The sequence below is a fragment of the Zeus faber genome (genome assembly GCF_960531495.2).
Source record: "Zeus faber genome assembly, chromosome: 1".
Lineage (NCBI taxonomy): Eukaryota > Metazoa > Chordata > Actinopteri > Zeiformes > Zeidae > Zeus > Zeus faber.
Window position 1 is genome coordinate 44,292,526 of NC_137193.1, and position 15,128 is coordinate 44,307,653.

General features: G+C 42.3%; 1 protein-coding gene across 1 annotated transcript in view; it reads right to left on the minus strand.

The window, feature by feature from the left end:
• Positions 1-15,128, minus strand: part of xpr1a (xenotropic and polytropic retrovirus receptor 1a) — a gene marked incomplete at its 5' end in the record, with an annotated part of 89,410 nt that overhangs the window by 66,743 nt on the left and 7,539 nt on the right. The window lies entirely within an intron of this gene.

Sequence of the window (15,128 nt, forward strand, 5' to 3'; positions counted from 1 at the left end):
TTTTAGTTAAACAGGGTTTACAATGCAGTGTCATGTATCAGCATGACATCAGCATCAGCATTTAGAGCTGTATCTACTATGAGGCATTTATTCTTCAAACCCCCTCCAGTTTTCACCAAGCACCTCGCCCGCTCAGTTTGATCAGAACAAATGCTCCCTAGATTAACAATGGAGCAATTTAAGTCGTAACACAATTCATTCTCACAAATGCAGTTTGTCTCACAAAAAATAAAATAAATAAATGCTAACTTGAAATTAACAGTAATCCCCTCTCAAATGGGAGCCGCTCTTACCGGGGGAACAATCGGCTGCTCCCTGCTCAATTGAACTGCATACTAATGGCGTGATTATGAGACCCAATTATCAGATGGCACTTGTTAGGAAGATGCTGTGCAGTGCCCCGGGGTGGAAATGCAAAAGAGAAGAAAACTGTTGTTTCAACGGAGAACAACCACAGAGGAGGAAAGCTCTTCTACAATAGACCCAGTTCAGAGTCAGCAGGGTTAGTGAAGAAGACGATAGCCACAGGGACGTATGTACTAATCTAACTGATTACACCAATATATACACTAGTATTTACAGTATATATATATATATATATATATATATATATATATTTATTTATTTTTTTAAGTGATATGTAAAATATGTCACACGTGGCTAATAAAATAACCAAACCAACTGACCTCTGAGCAGGCAGACAGGTAGACAAACAACCAGAAGAAACTTTGCTCAGAACCCCAACAGTTCTTCAGGACAGCGAGCACGGAGCTTGTCGGTTGTTCTTAACACACATGATGAATACATTAGCCCCATGGTGCTGTGGATATGAAATATGCATACTTCCTCAGGCCAGCATATGGTTACAGGGAAGGTTAAGAGGAAGTGTTGACAGTGAGGAACACCTGCGCTCCACATCGCTGCTTCACTCGCAGTGACAGACAGCATTCTCGGACAACAGCTGTGAAACAGAGGACAACGTCAGTGTCTGTGTCTATCCAACACGTTTGTGTGTGTGTGTGTGTGTGTGTGTGTGTGTGTGTGTGTGTGTGTGTGTGCGTGCATGCGTGTGCGCCTTGTCCCAGGACAGTTCCTTGGAAGAGAATTGTATTTTATTTTGAATCAAATCGGCTTTTGATGAGGTTATTATCCAATTACGTTCTCCTTGTTTTCAGCAACTACTGAAAAACCCCAAAACTTAAAAAAAACAACAACTCGAATATCAGGTGCAGACTCGCCATATTTCCCATTTCACACACGTTTAATAATTTAAACATTTAATATAAAAGCAAGCAGGCTGTCCAGTAGAGAACAATAACTTTGAATTATTGATACGTCTCCCTCCCCTCCTGTCTGTGGATTAGAAGGAAAGACGAGTGGAATAAATCAGAGGAGAAATCACATCCCTGCCAATACTGTCCTGCTACTGACCAAGTTATCCCCTGACCTCCGATGCCCCTTAACACTGCAGCCAATGGAAGCCAATAACAGGCGAGATATGGTGAAAAGCTCCTTTTCCATTCAAAGACATCTTAGCACAACAGACATTCAAAACAACCCCAACATAATACATCCTGTCCCATTTTCCAGCCAAAACTGTGCCTCACTCAAATGTCTGCTCTGTGTGCACCTCAATGGGTCTTCACACTGAAAGCGTGAAACACTGGAAACCAACCTGGAAATCTGCCAGATATTTATTCACCTAAAAACTGAAGGGAACATGTCCAAACCTCTCTGACCTCCAACGATCAGAAATGTCTGCTCTATTTTTCTCCACTTGCTCTCTCGCTCCCTCTCTCTCTCTCTCTCACTCTCCTTCCCTCCATTTCTCTCATTCCCTTTGTCGCAATGTATTACTTAGTATTACTCCACCAAGTCCCTGGTGTCACCTCTGTCTTTCTCATATGTGTGTGTGTATGTGTGTGTGTGTCTCTCTCTCTCTCTCTGGTTTTGCCCGCAGGGTTAGAGATATAACTGTACACTGAGACTGGGCCAAACGCAAATATTGGCCATTTCTGTTTCCCTTCCACACACACACACACACACACACACACACACACACACACACACACACACACACACACACACACACACACACACACACACACACACACACACACACACACACACACACACACACGTTGAGGCACTCAATATAAAATTGTCTCTGCTGTTAGAAAAGTCTTCCCAACCCATACCAGCTCTGAAATAAAAATAGATTCACCAGCTGCAGTGTATGATCTGTAACTATGTTTACAATCCGTACTGGACAAATTTTTTTTTTTTGCTTTTTTACATTGTGTTTTCATGTCTGGTGACCAGTATCATCAGCAGTATCATCATGAAAAATATGAAATCAGGATATAATCAAACAATCCAGAACGGGTTTGGTTTTCTATCATGTTATTGTGTCTAATGAAGAAACAAACAAAACCTATTGAAAGGAAAGGGGAAAAAATAGGAAAACCAGGGAAACCAGCCCCTAATTGAGCGTGCAAATGAATTGTTTGTAAGTGGTGCACATTCACCAAGACAGACCAGTCAGAGCATTGAGCTGAAATGTTTTTGCTTCACAGTTCAAGACATAACAGCAGATTAAACAATGACATTTTTGGCTGATTATGTTGTTTCTGTGGACAGCTAATAGACAGCCTGTCACAGCAGACACAAAAGTAAGATAACAGCATTGCTTCTCAATGTCCTTGTATTGACATCCAGCTATATCGAAGGCACAATACAGCTTAACGAATGAACATATTGTGAGATAAAAAATAGAATAAAATGAACAGAAGTGTCGCATAGAGGATGTGGATGTAAAAAAAATGAAGAAATTAATTCAAATGAAAAACACAATAACAGCACAGGCTCATGATGAACAGCTCTGCATGACTGGGAAACAGGTTTGTGGCTTATTAAGCCACAAAACTTTAATTTATTTATTTAGTTGGAAGCAAAGAACAAACATATTTATACAGCAGACAACAATCATTTCCTGACAGCAGCATTTAAGAAACATCGATGGTTTGCAGAAGGGATTAGATGGGACGCTGTGTAATAATTGCATGAGATGTATCCCAGCACATAGAGAGCAGAAATACCTCAGCATATGGCACTGCTGTCATCTCCTATAGCTCACAGTCACACCCACACATTATAGACCCTCTCTCTAGAGTGTCTGTCTGTGTGTGTGTGTGTGTGTGTGTGTGTGTGTGTGTGTGTGTGTGTGTGTGTGTCTGTGTGTGTGTGTGTATGTGTGTCTTAGCATGTATGCCCTTGTCTCTCACTCTATATGTACTCTCAAGTGTACAACTGAGTGTGTGTCCTTATATGTTCTGTTGTTTTTGTTTTGTGTGTGATTGCAGGCATTTGTGTGTGTGTGTGTGTGTGCATGTGCACAAGGTGTGTGTGTGTGCGTGTGTGTGTGTGTGTGTGTGTGTGTGTGGTGTATCCTGCGGTGTGCAAGAGCAGCAGAGCACAGTGGTGTGAAGGGATATAGACATAAAGACACACAGAACCAGCAAGGTCATGTGTCTTCGCTCTTCTCAATCCATCATTTCTTCCTTTATTCACTCTATTGTTTTCCCTCAATTAACCCCTGGCCTGTTCATAATAATAATAATAATAATAATAATAATAGTAATAATAACCTTTATTTGTATAGCACATTTTATAGACAACGTGCAACTCAAAGCGCTTTACATTAATAGGATATCAAATACTACTATTATTATTATTATTATTATTATTATTATTATTATTATTATTATTATTATTATTATTGTTATTAATAATAATAAAAATAAAAATAATAATATTAATAATAATAATAATAATAATAATAATAATAATAATAATAAAGAAAATAGCAAACAAGCAAAATACATTTAAAAATATTATAAATATATTATTCTTTCAGTTTTCACCTCAGTGACATATAAAAACACAAAACTATTGAGGATAATCAATAAGAACAGCATCCCAGGAGCCCCATCTTTGATAAATTAACATGCAGCCAGAAAACTGAAAGGTTACATTCGCCGTAACAGGAGTGATTATTCAGCTAGCTACCAAGCTGTTTATTATTAGTCCTTCTCATTGCCAATTAATCTTTCAACGGAAACATGTCCCACTGCAGGTTATGGTTTTAGAGCCTAATGCTTAACAAAGATGCCCACACCCCTGGAGAAGTAGACAGCTGATCCATAATCACACAGCCTTTATTCATCACTCTCATATCAGGGCTAGAGCTTATCTGTGCTATGTAGACATCTCCACTGACCTACAGTAGAAATAGATTACATCTGCAGTTGTAATCTATTGTATTTGTGTATTACTGTATTAGTGCTGTATTCTTTTTTAAAGTACAGAAGTAGAGCACATGAATGAAAACAACCCCAGCCCATCCGTATGAATAGTGTGTGGCTTTTGACCATTGCAATAATGCCAAGATCACGGCTGGATCCTTCAATCATCTTCGGATGAGTGGCAGTGCGTTCATATGGCACAGAGATCACTGCCAAGGCAATGAATTTTCCCACCAGGGATCAATAAAGTGTTATCTTACCGTATCTTGTAAATGTGGAAATGTGTGCACAACACACAGGGGACAAACACCGAAAGATGCATAAACAGTATATCTATAATACACACACACACACACACACACACACACACACACACACACACACACACACACACACACACACACACACACACACACACACACACGACAAAATATAGCAAACCACACTGGAAATTGAGCAGTATATTGCCAGCTCTAAAAGAGGGAGACAACCTTGGTATCAGAGTTTTAAAAGCAACATGAGTCAACTAACTCCAAAAACGCAAAATATCCAGGTTTACGTTTGGCGACAAATTCTAAGGATGCCTTCAAACCACCATGTCTGTTTCCACATGGTGGTGGATCGGTAATGGTAAGGGGCAGTCATCTTGTGGAAGTCTGGTGTAGTAGTTATTCTGCGTGGTTGTATAATGGCCAAAGACTATGAGGCCATTTTACAAGACCTGGAGAATGGAGCAGACAGCGTTGCCTCATGACGTCCCATGAGGCGGACGTCATATTCCCACATATTCCAGGACGATAACGCCCCCATACACACTCCCCATCCAACACCCGCCCCAATCATCCTATCAGAAAGCCAGGAGCCTTTATGCACAAAGAGCAAAAAGTGCAAAATACATATCCACGTCCTTCATCCATCAAAGAACTGGAAGCCTTTCTTCTCAAAGAATGCCACAACATCCCAGCACACACAGTTCCGGCATATGGAATGACAGTTCACCAAGATGGACTGATATACTCATAGGCGTATATATAGAGGTATGTGAGGACATATATGTGATGATTGTGATGATAAGATTCTTTACGACGATCCTAACCCTGATATACGTTTAGGGGTGAGGTGGTTGCAGGGCGACCTTGACTCATCTGAGCACCACAAACCTTTCCTTTTCTTGGAGGTGGGGCACTCCCCTCAATCATGCTCCTCACTCCTCTCTCCCCTCCTCCCCCCACCTTCTCGCTCTCTCCCGGTGGCCTCTTTTCATCTGTGCCAAACCATTTCCCTCCTGCCCCTAACTGCATCCGAACTTCTAGCGGTGTAAATCCCCCCTTCCCATACGATTGACTCCCATCAAAGACCTGTCGAATTCCCGGAGCTATAAATACCTTCTCTCTTTGAGCTGGAGATTTTCATCTGAACCCCTCGACTTCATTTATCACAACACTTGCTGTCCGAGACCTTCCGCCTCCTCCTCTGCCCCAGCCCATGGACGATCCTCTCTCCCCTCCTCCCTTTCTCTTGTCCATTCAGGCCAGATCTAATTTCTGGATGAATAATGGATAGATGGAAGGACTGATGGATGGATAGATGATTGGAGACAATTATCTTATAAGATTTTCTTTCTATCTCAGTCTATCTGTCCCTTGTGCAGTCTCTCCTCTCTGTCCACTCCTCTATTTCTCTGTGTCCAGTCGCTGTATGGCTGCAGAGCTAATGCAGAGCAACATGCATTGGAGATGAGCCTTGGGACCTCCCACACAGTCTGTTCGTCTGTCTGCTGCCTGAAGGTTAGCCGCCCCCCCCCTTTCTCCGTATCTATGGTGCGCTCTCTTTCCCCTTCTCTCTCTCTCTCTCTCTCTCTCTCTCTGTCCCCTTCTCTCTCTCTCCATCTCTCTCTCTCTCTCTCTCTCTCTCTCCCTCTCTCATTCTGTCGCATACTGTCCATTTATCGCATGTCTGATCTATATACATCAATATCCTCCTGCATATTTTTTCTTGCCAGTTTTTTGTTCTTTCCTCGATCCCAGATGAAGGAGGAGGGTGCTGGCCACCATTCTCATGTCTCTCTTCATCCAATTACTCCTCTCCTCTTTCACTGTTCATTACCTCTGTTCGATCAGTCCTTGACCTTGAGAATGCTGACCTAGGTTTCTATTGACCCTGCCCCAACCCCCATTCCCCTCCTACTAAACCTCCCATAACTAGAGCCCCTCCCTTTAAACGGGCGTGTGAAATCTGTCCCTAAACCTTTGACATCCAAATTAAAAAAATTACATTTTAAAAATAAATAAATGAATGAATACATTTAAAAAAAAACTAAAATAATAAAGCTAAAATAAACCTTAAACTTCATTATGATTTTGTCTGACAAAAAACAATGTGCTTGAATTGGAGGCCTGGTGTTTAAGACCCTGATGCCATGATAGTAACGTGACAAACACCCCCAGGCATCGTCTCCCCCCCCTGGAAATACTGATGGAGGGGAGCCGAGGCACAGACGCACACAAACAGAATGTCAAAGCTTTATTTCAAAACACCTGCTGGTATAGTTGAGAGCAATGTTTCCCAACCTGGGGTGCCCAGTCCCAAAGGGGGTCACCAGAGATCGCAGGGGGGTCGCAAGGCCTTGGATGATTTGAGGCATGTTTCCTAATAGTCAAATATTGGTTGAAAAATCGACATGTGTTTTACTTTATTTTGTTTTTCTATCACAGTCCAAAAGTATATAGTATATGGAGTATTTGGTTTGGCTTGGCTATATAATGTATATATCTACCCTCCAGGTGGCACTCGGACTTATTTAAGAAAAGAACCAACCCCCACAATGACCCAACAATTAGCATTTGGAGGACAGTGGGGGAGGCAGCTTGAGATACAGCCCATCAATAATGCAGGCTGGTGGGAGACCCTGGTTGCTGGACCCTCCTGTCTGTCTACCTGTCTGTCTGTCCACCCAACTGTCTGTCTTCCACTGCTTGTTTAATTTAACCCTGTGTCTGATATTCTCTCGTCCGGGTGCCACTCGTCTGTCAGTCAGTTTATAGCACTTTCTTGCAAAGGCTGAAGATATTTTAACTTTATTAATCTATTTTTTTTAATGTATCTATTGGTGCATTGTTTAAAAGTAAATAACAATAAATAATCAAGTAGTTGGAAGCAAAGAGCAAATTTATCCAACTGCAGGGATTACAGACACTGTATCCACAGGTGAAAAATATGACAGAAAAAAAACTGACGCATTCACATCTTTGGACAAAGTGGTAGAAATAAAAAAAATACTAATAGCGGTAAAATCAACATATTAATTAACATTCTGAAAAAGGAGAAAAAAATCAGTTATGGTGCAAATATCAGGCAGCCTGGGTGGCCTCCTAGAAGGGCCGGCCACAGTAATAACAGCTGCACTTCCATCATGCACGCCTGCAGAATAACAATCAGCGCTACAATACGCAGCTAGAGCCTTCAAATAGCCTCCCATCATGTCCATCACCAGTTGCAGCGACAAAATGGCGGCTTTAGAAAAGTGCCAATGGAGGACAATGGAAAATAGCAGGATAAGCACTGTGTAAAAGGCGGAGTAAAGGTGATCTGTGGCCGTGATTGATGTTGCTTCCATTAAGCAGATTAGGGATGCATAGCATGCGCACGGCCATTAAGACCCACAAACACCCATGTCCACGGTGCGCAGGATCACATTCATTCTGATGTCAATAGAGCTAAAAGGGGTGCTGGCACAGACGAGGGGTAAAGGTGCCGCAGTGCTTTAGGTTTACTGCTCTGTTTATTCGCTTTTAATCCGAGCGCTAAATGACAGAACGAGAGGGGAGATTCGGTGTAGTGCCAGTGTGGGAACAAAGGCCCCACAGGCGGCTGCAAAATGAGAGATACATAGGTGCAATGGGTCTAGGTATTTATGTTGTTTATGTTTTGATGTTCCCGTGATCTAAAACAGATGAAAACAAACAAAAAACAACAAACTAAATAAAAATACAAATATTTAAGGACAATAGATGGGTTGGGCGATATTGACAAAATCAAAATCACAAAATATATACCTTGATATTGAAAACTTGACGATATTTTGGGGATGAATATTGGTGCCTTCATCAAGCAGCTATAGACACAGTGATTAGAAGACAACATTTAACTATGTCACGATATTACGATGATGAAAATCTCGATATTGATATCACATCGATATAACGCCCTACAAGACACCGTTCTATTGTAGTTCTGAACTGATTATTTTCCTCCCTGATTTTGCTGTTCCCCCTGCTATGTCCTTTTACATTCCCCTCAAGTTAAGTCTTGTGCATTTCCTCCGCTGTAGCCAATGCGGGAGAAGGTGAACGGCAGTATTGAATCGCTCTTTGATGGAGTGGGGGAGCGGTGGGAGAGCTAATTGGCAGAGCCTTCTCTCTCAGCAGGCTACAAGCTTTTCACTCTTCTGCTCTGATAGCAGCACAGCAGCACTCTGGACCTCCTCCACACACACTGGCTGGGGAGTCAGACTGGGGCCAGTGCCAAAGACAAGTATGCATGAACACACACCGACACACACAAACAAACTGGAATTAACCTAAAACTGCAACGAAAGATTCACATCTTCTCAAGGTTTGAACATGCATAAAAAAAACAAATCTTTACAATGGCAAACACACAAAGACACACACATAAAATTGCCCAAGTATACATAAACCATTGTCTGGTGTCTATAGACAGAGAACCTACAGTGCAGTGTACCTCGGCAAAATACCAGACTGTGTTGTAATGAGATTGCCAGTCTATGGGCTCTGGGCTGACTGAGTTACAGACTTCTAGGAAATGAATGTGTCTGGGCCCAAGGATGGAGACTAGAACAACGGCTGGGTGACACGGACAACACTATGAGATCAAGATCTCTACATCAATCAGAGAACAGTTTGAAAAATAACAAATATAAGTTTGGGTGCTCCCTCATTCTAGCTGAATTAATGCGGAGAAGGGACTTGACTTTTAGGTTTCAACATACAGTAGACTAGCAAGGATTCAATTAAGGAATGTGAAAAAGAACATACAGTATATATTTTAATGCCTTTGATTATGCACACCAATCAAGGTGGGAGGGCATCTTCATTGGAAGCGCACAATAAAGCCGCATGAATCGGGGCACTCAGGCAGACGGCCAGGCAGCCAGCAAAGCAGATATAAGAGGATTATACATAACAGGCAATAAAGGAAGTTATAAATAAAGAAACGATCAGTTATTGTGTTGGGTTTCCCTCTTTTCTCTTCAATGTAAAGAATCCGTGGGTCAATAACACAGAGCCCCCTTCCCCCATCCAAAGATAAGCGTGTGTGTGTGTGTGTGTGTGTGTGTGTGTGTGTGTGTGTGTGTGTGTGTGTGTGTGTGTGTGTGTGTGTGCACATGGGAGCCCCACCCTTCATCTCAATGTGAATCATCAGTGCCATCCACTCATAGGCCCCCCTGCCCCCTTCCAATCCCCTCTTGGCAGATAGCATCATAGTTTCCCTGAAGGGGAGAGACCATCCCAGTGCAGGGCAGCTCAATGAAGGACACAATGAATGAATGAATGGATGGATGAGCCAACAAATAGATTCTGAATGAATTAGTTGCAACATGAACCTGACACCCAACATACTAGGTCACATAGTGAGATAAACCCATACCTCCACACATACCACATTATTGAACACGCACACACACACACACACACACACACACACACACACACACACACACACACACACACACACACACACACACACACACACACACACACACACATATATGAATACATACATGTACACACATACACACACACATACCATACACACAAGACATGCGCGTGCGTGCGTGCGCACACACACACACACACACACACACACACACACACACACACACACACACACACACACACACACGTGCAGAGTGGATTCCAGAGTGGAAGGCTGTGTGTTTTATTATCTGCAGCCATTGTTCTCTGATCTCTGTAATAGTCGGCAGGCTAATTGAATTAGACAGCGGCATAACTTAATCTAATGGCAGGAACAGGGGGAAACTGGGATCTGACCAGCTGCTCTGCCTGTCGTCCTCCACTGGGCTACGGCACAGTGACATGAGGCCTGTTTTAATTACAACAACAAGACAGGTGAGCGAAGGAGGGATGGCAAGAAAATAAAAGGAACTTAACGAGGGGTGAAAGGTCACATGCTGCAGCAGAGCAGTGTGAATACCCCAAAAAAAGCCCTTTCAATTACTGTACACCCATTCTATTGCAGCTGGATGATTCATTAGAGTGATGCTGCAAAATGGTGTTGGCATGGAGAGGCTCTGTGTAGGAAGCTGATTGGGTCAAACTGAAAGGAGCAGCAGCACTACACTGCAGTACCACACAGCACAGCAGAAAACACAATGCACCATCATGCAGCACCCTAACCCAATCAATCCTTAATGCATTTAGAAAAGATATTTCCAAAGTTTTTTTATTTTTTATTTTTATGAAGCCATGTAGCTCATAAATCAGGGTTACATGTATTTCCACCAGAGCAGAATGTTATTTGAAGATTTCTGCTTCCACTGCTCTGCCCATCAAGATGTTGTGAATACACCGCATTCCAAATTATTATGCAAATTGGATTTAATTCATTAAATTTTTTGTTTTCCAATTTAACTCATGGATGGTATTGTGTCTCAGGGCTCTTTGGATCACTGAAATCAATCTCAGACACCTGTGATAATTAGTTTGTCAGGTGAGCCCAATTAAAGGAAAACTACTTAGGAAGGACGTTCCCCATTATTAAGCAGGCCACAGGTTTCAAGCAATATGGAAAGAAAAAGGATATTCTCTGCTGCTGAAAAGCGTCAAATAGTGTAATGCCTTGGACAACGTATGAAAACATTAGATATTTCACGAAAACTTAAGCGTGATCATCGTACTGTGAAGAGATTTGTGGCTGATTTAGAGCGCAGACGGGTTTGTGCAGATAAAGGCATAATGAGGAAGGTTTCTGCCAGACAAATTCATCAGATTAAGAGCAGCTGCTAAAATGCCATTACAAAGCAGCAAACAGGTATTTGAAGCTGCTGGTTCCTCTGGAGTCCCGCGAACCTCAAGGTGTAGGATCCTCCAGAGGCTTGCAGTTGAGCATAAACCTACTATTCGGCCACCCCTAACCAATGCTCACAAGCAGAAACGGTTGCAGTGGGCCAAGAAATACATGAAGACTAATTTTCAAACAGTCTTGTTTACTGATGAGTGCCGTGCAACCCTGGATGGTCCAGATGGATGGAGTAGTGGATGGTTGGTGGATGGCCACCATGTCCCAACAAGGCTGCAAGAGGTGGCGGAGTCATGTTTTGGGCCAGAATCATGGGGAGAGAGCTGGTAGGCCCCTTTACGGTCCCTGAAGGTGTGAAAATGACCTCGGCAAAGTATATAGAGTTTCTGACCGACCACTTTCTTCCATGGTACAAAAAGAAGAACCGTGCCTTCCGTAGCAAAATCATCTTCATGCTTGTCATGCTGCAAAGAATACCTCTGTGTCATTGGCTGCTATGGGCATAAAAGGACAGAAACTCATGTTGTGGCCCCCATCCTCCCCTAACCTCAACCCTATTGAGAACCTTTGGAGCATCCTCAAGCAAAAGATCTATGAGGGTGGGAGGTAGTTTGCATCAAAACAGCAGCTCTGGGAGGCTATTCTGACATCCTGCAAAGAAATTCAAGCAGAAACTCAAGTTCAATGGATGCAAGAATTGTGAAGGTGATATCAAAGAAGGCTCCTATGTTAACATGTAACTTGGCCTGTTAAAATGTTTTTGATTGAAATAGCTTTTGATTTCAGTAAATATGACCTCCTAATGCTGCAAATTCAACAAATGACCATTTTCAGTTCTTTACAGCCTATAACATGTTTTGAAACTCTGTTGTGCATAATAACTTGGAACAGTGCATTTTGAGTTTTTTATTTTTGAAAAAACTACTGTTATCATTGGGAGGTTTGTTCAATAACATTTGAATTATACCCTAACGGTTGATGACTTGAAAATTATACTGACTGTCATTTGCATCGACTATTCAGGAAAATCAGAGAAAAATATAATTTGTATTATAATTTAGAACGCGGTGTATAGATCTGTAAGGCAAGATAAAGTATTGCTTGCAGTTAGTAATCATATTTATGCAGTACTATTAGGAGTTAGAGTAGTAGTAGTTTTTGACAAGATAAGAGACTTGGACGAGCTGCCTGCTCCATGCCATGTTTACTGTATCTGACTCCAGCAGGGCTGGGAAGACTTGTGAGAGAGAAAGGGGGCGGGAGCTAGAGAGCGAGGGGGGGGTTCGTTATAAAGTGAGAGAGGAGACAAGATAAAACAGCTGAGCGGGTCGTTTTAACCTTGGAAATTGTCTGCCTCGGGCATGGGTAACTTTCCTTGAAATACCAAACTTTCCATCAATACTGGAGCAGCAGCCCCACAGAGAGGGATAGACAGGTAGGTATAGAGAGATAGAGAGAGAGAAAGAGAGGAAGAAAAGGAGAGAGAAAGAGAGGAAGAAAAGGAATAAGGGGGTTGCAGAAGAGATTGAGGGAGAAAGAGAAACACAAGGCAGATACAGTGGGAGCTCGAGAGCGAGGGAAGAAGAAACCATTTAGGTGACGAGGGAGATGCTGTAATGATGGGTCTGTTTCTTTGAGAGATTTGATAAAATGATCAAGAGTTTCAAATGGATCAGTTCTAACGCAGTGGGTTTCGCGAGAAACAGCTATGGCAAGCTGGCATTGTACGGCATGGGCTCATCTTGTTTCACGTTATGGAAAGTCAACAAAACATGAGCCACAGGAGACCCCCGCAGAGAGAGCTCCATAACTTCATTTGTCTTCTTCACATGATGGTGTTTTCATGACACGCCGGGCTTGACAGCTCTGTGATTCCGCCAAGATTTTTTCCCCTCTCTGCTGCGAAAAAGGCACAATTGCTGATGTTCCTTCCTTGTTTGCCTTCTGATTTCTGAGTTAAGGTGACATTTTTGGTGACAGAAGTGACGCCGATTTGATTGATTGAGCATTTGGTGGATCAACACATCAAGCAGGCTGTATCGGGACCAGATGAATGAGGAATATATTTCAGACGGTACAAATTCCTGCTGATTGATTGACCTGGTGACCTATGGTACAACCAGCTGACAGACGCGCAGCAGTGACCTATGGATGCAGCACGCAACTATGGACAGGAGGTGATTTATCGTTCACAGTTAGCCCAGCAGTCAGGACATGCTGAGGAGAGCAGCGCTTAGAGAGCAGAGACAGCTCATATGTTATCGCCCGACGCCTGTTCTGCTGTTCTATGACAGAAACACATACATGGACATGTATGATGATGGAGAAGGACGATCGCATGCTTATTGATACGCCGTCCCTGGCTGGTTTATTTGTGTGTTTTGTATTTGAGTATAAAAATGTTGTACAAAAATATTTTATAACAGAATACTGTACATACGTAGTAACTGTAACACTAACCATGCAAAAGGAATACGTCTCCTGATAAGGCATTCGTACTAGTGTTTTCCATTCACAGTAGTGTTTTACATTGAGCACAACAGTGCTCAATAGGTTCCTATTATATGTCTATTCATATGATGGTGTGTGTGTTATGTCAACACAAAATAAATGTTTTGAAGACATAAGACATGTTTTGAATGCAGTGTTTCATTTTGCAGGAGATTTGTGGAGCTTTGCCTTTTGTGTGTGTGTTTCTTTGGATGTGTGTAGAGTTCTGAAAATATGAGGTATGTTTTCAGAAAACTTGTGAAAACAATTGACAAAAACTGTAATTGAGTAAACAAAAAAAACACAACTCTCTCTCTGCAATTCTTGCTCAAACACTCACCATCTTCTAGTACAAAGATAAAAGTTACCAAAGACAGACAAATTAATACTAAGACACATACTTGTTTCATTAAATAACACTTCAAGTTCTGATAGTTCTCAAGTTCTCATACTGACACATTCTCTGAAAACTGCCAAAGTTCACAAAACCCCAATCCAAGGTCACCACACCATAATCTACTTTCAGTTGGCAGCAGTGAAGCTCTGTTAACCCGTGTGTGTGTGTGTGTGTGTGTGTGTGTGTGTGTGTGTGTGTGTGTGTGTGTGTGTGTGTGTGTGTGTGTGTGTGTGTGTGTGTGTGTGTGTGCGTGTTACTGTTTACCATGCCGGTGTTAAAAACAAACCATCATGTTCTTTTCTTCTCAGTGCTCATGGTTGATGAAAATTTATAGCCATGTCAATCGTTATCTCTATGCTTTGGTATCAACACTGTGTCAAGGGTTCATATGAAGGGCAAACATTCTTTTAAAATGCCTGGGGTTCGTTTTAACTCACTTGTAGCGCCAGAGGGGTGGTGCTTGCTGCATCATTTCGTTCTAATTCTTACTGGACAACCATTTCAGTAATAAAAGTACAAAAATATATGTATGTGCACACAATGCAATGTGGCACAGTGCTTGCCCACCAGGGGTGCTGTTGGCACCAAGCTCAGGTGGGTTATCTCCCGATTAGGGGCCCTTCTGTGTGGAGTTTGCATGTTCTCCTCGTGCTCACATGGTGTTTCTTCCATAAAACATTGGTAAGGACCCCCACCAAAAATATGCAATGATCATTGTCTGACCAGCGATGGACATTTGGAGTTGGTGCCCGCTGCTCCTGGCTGCCCCCCAGAGGAAGGACAAGCCAGAATGGGTTAAATGCAGTTGCACCAGCCACCATTTAAAGAATGTGTGTGTGTGTGTGTGTGTGTGTGTGTGTGTGTGTGTGTGTGTG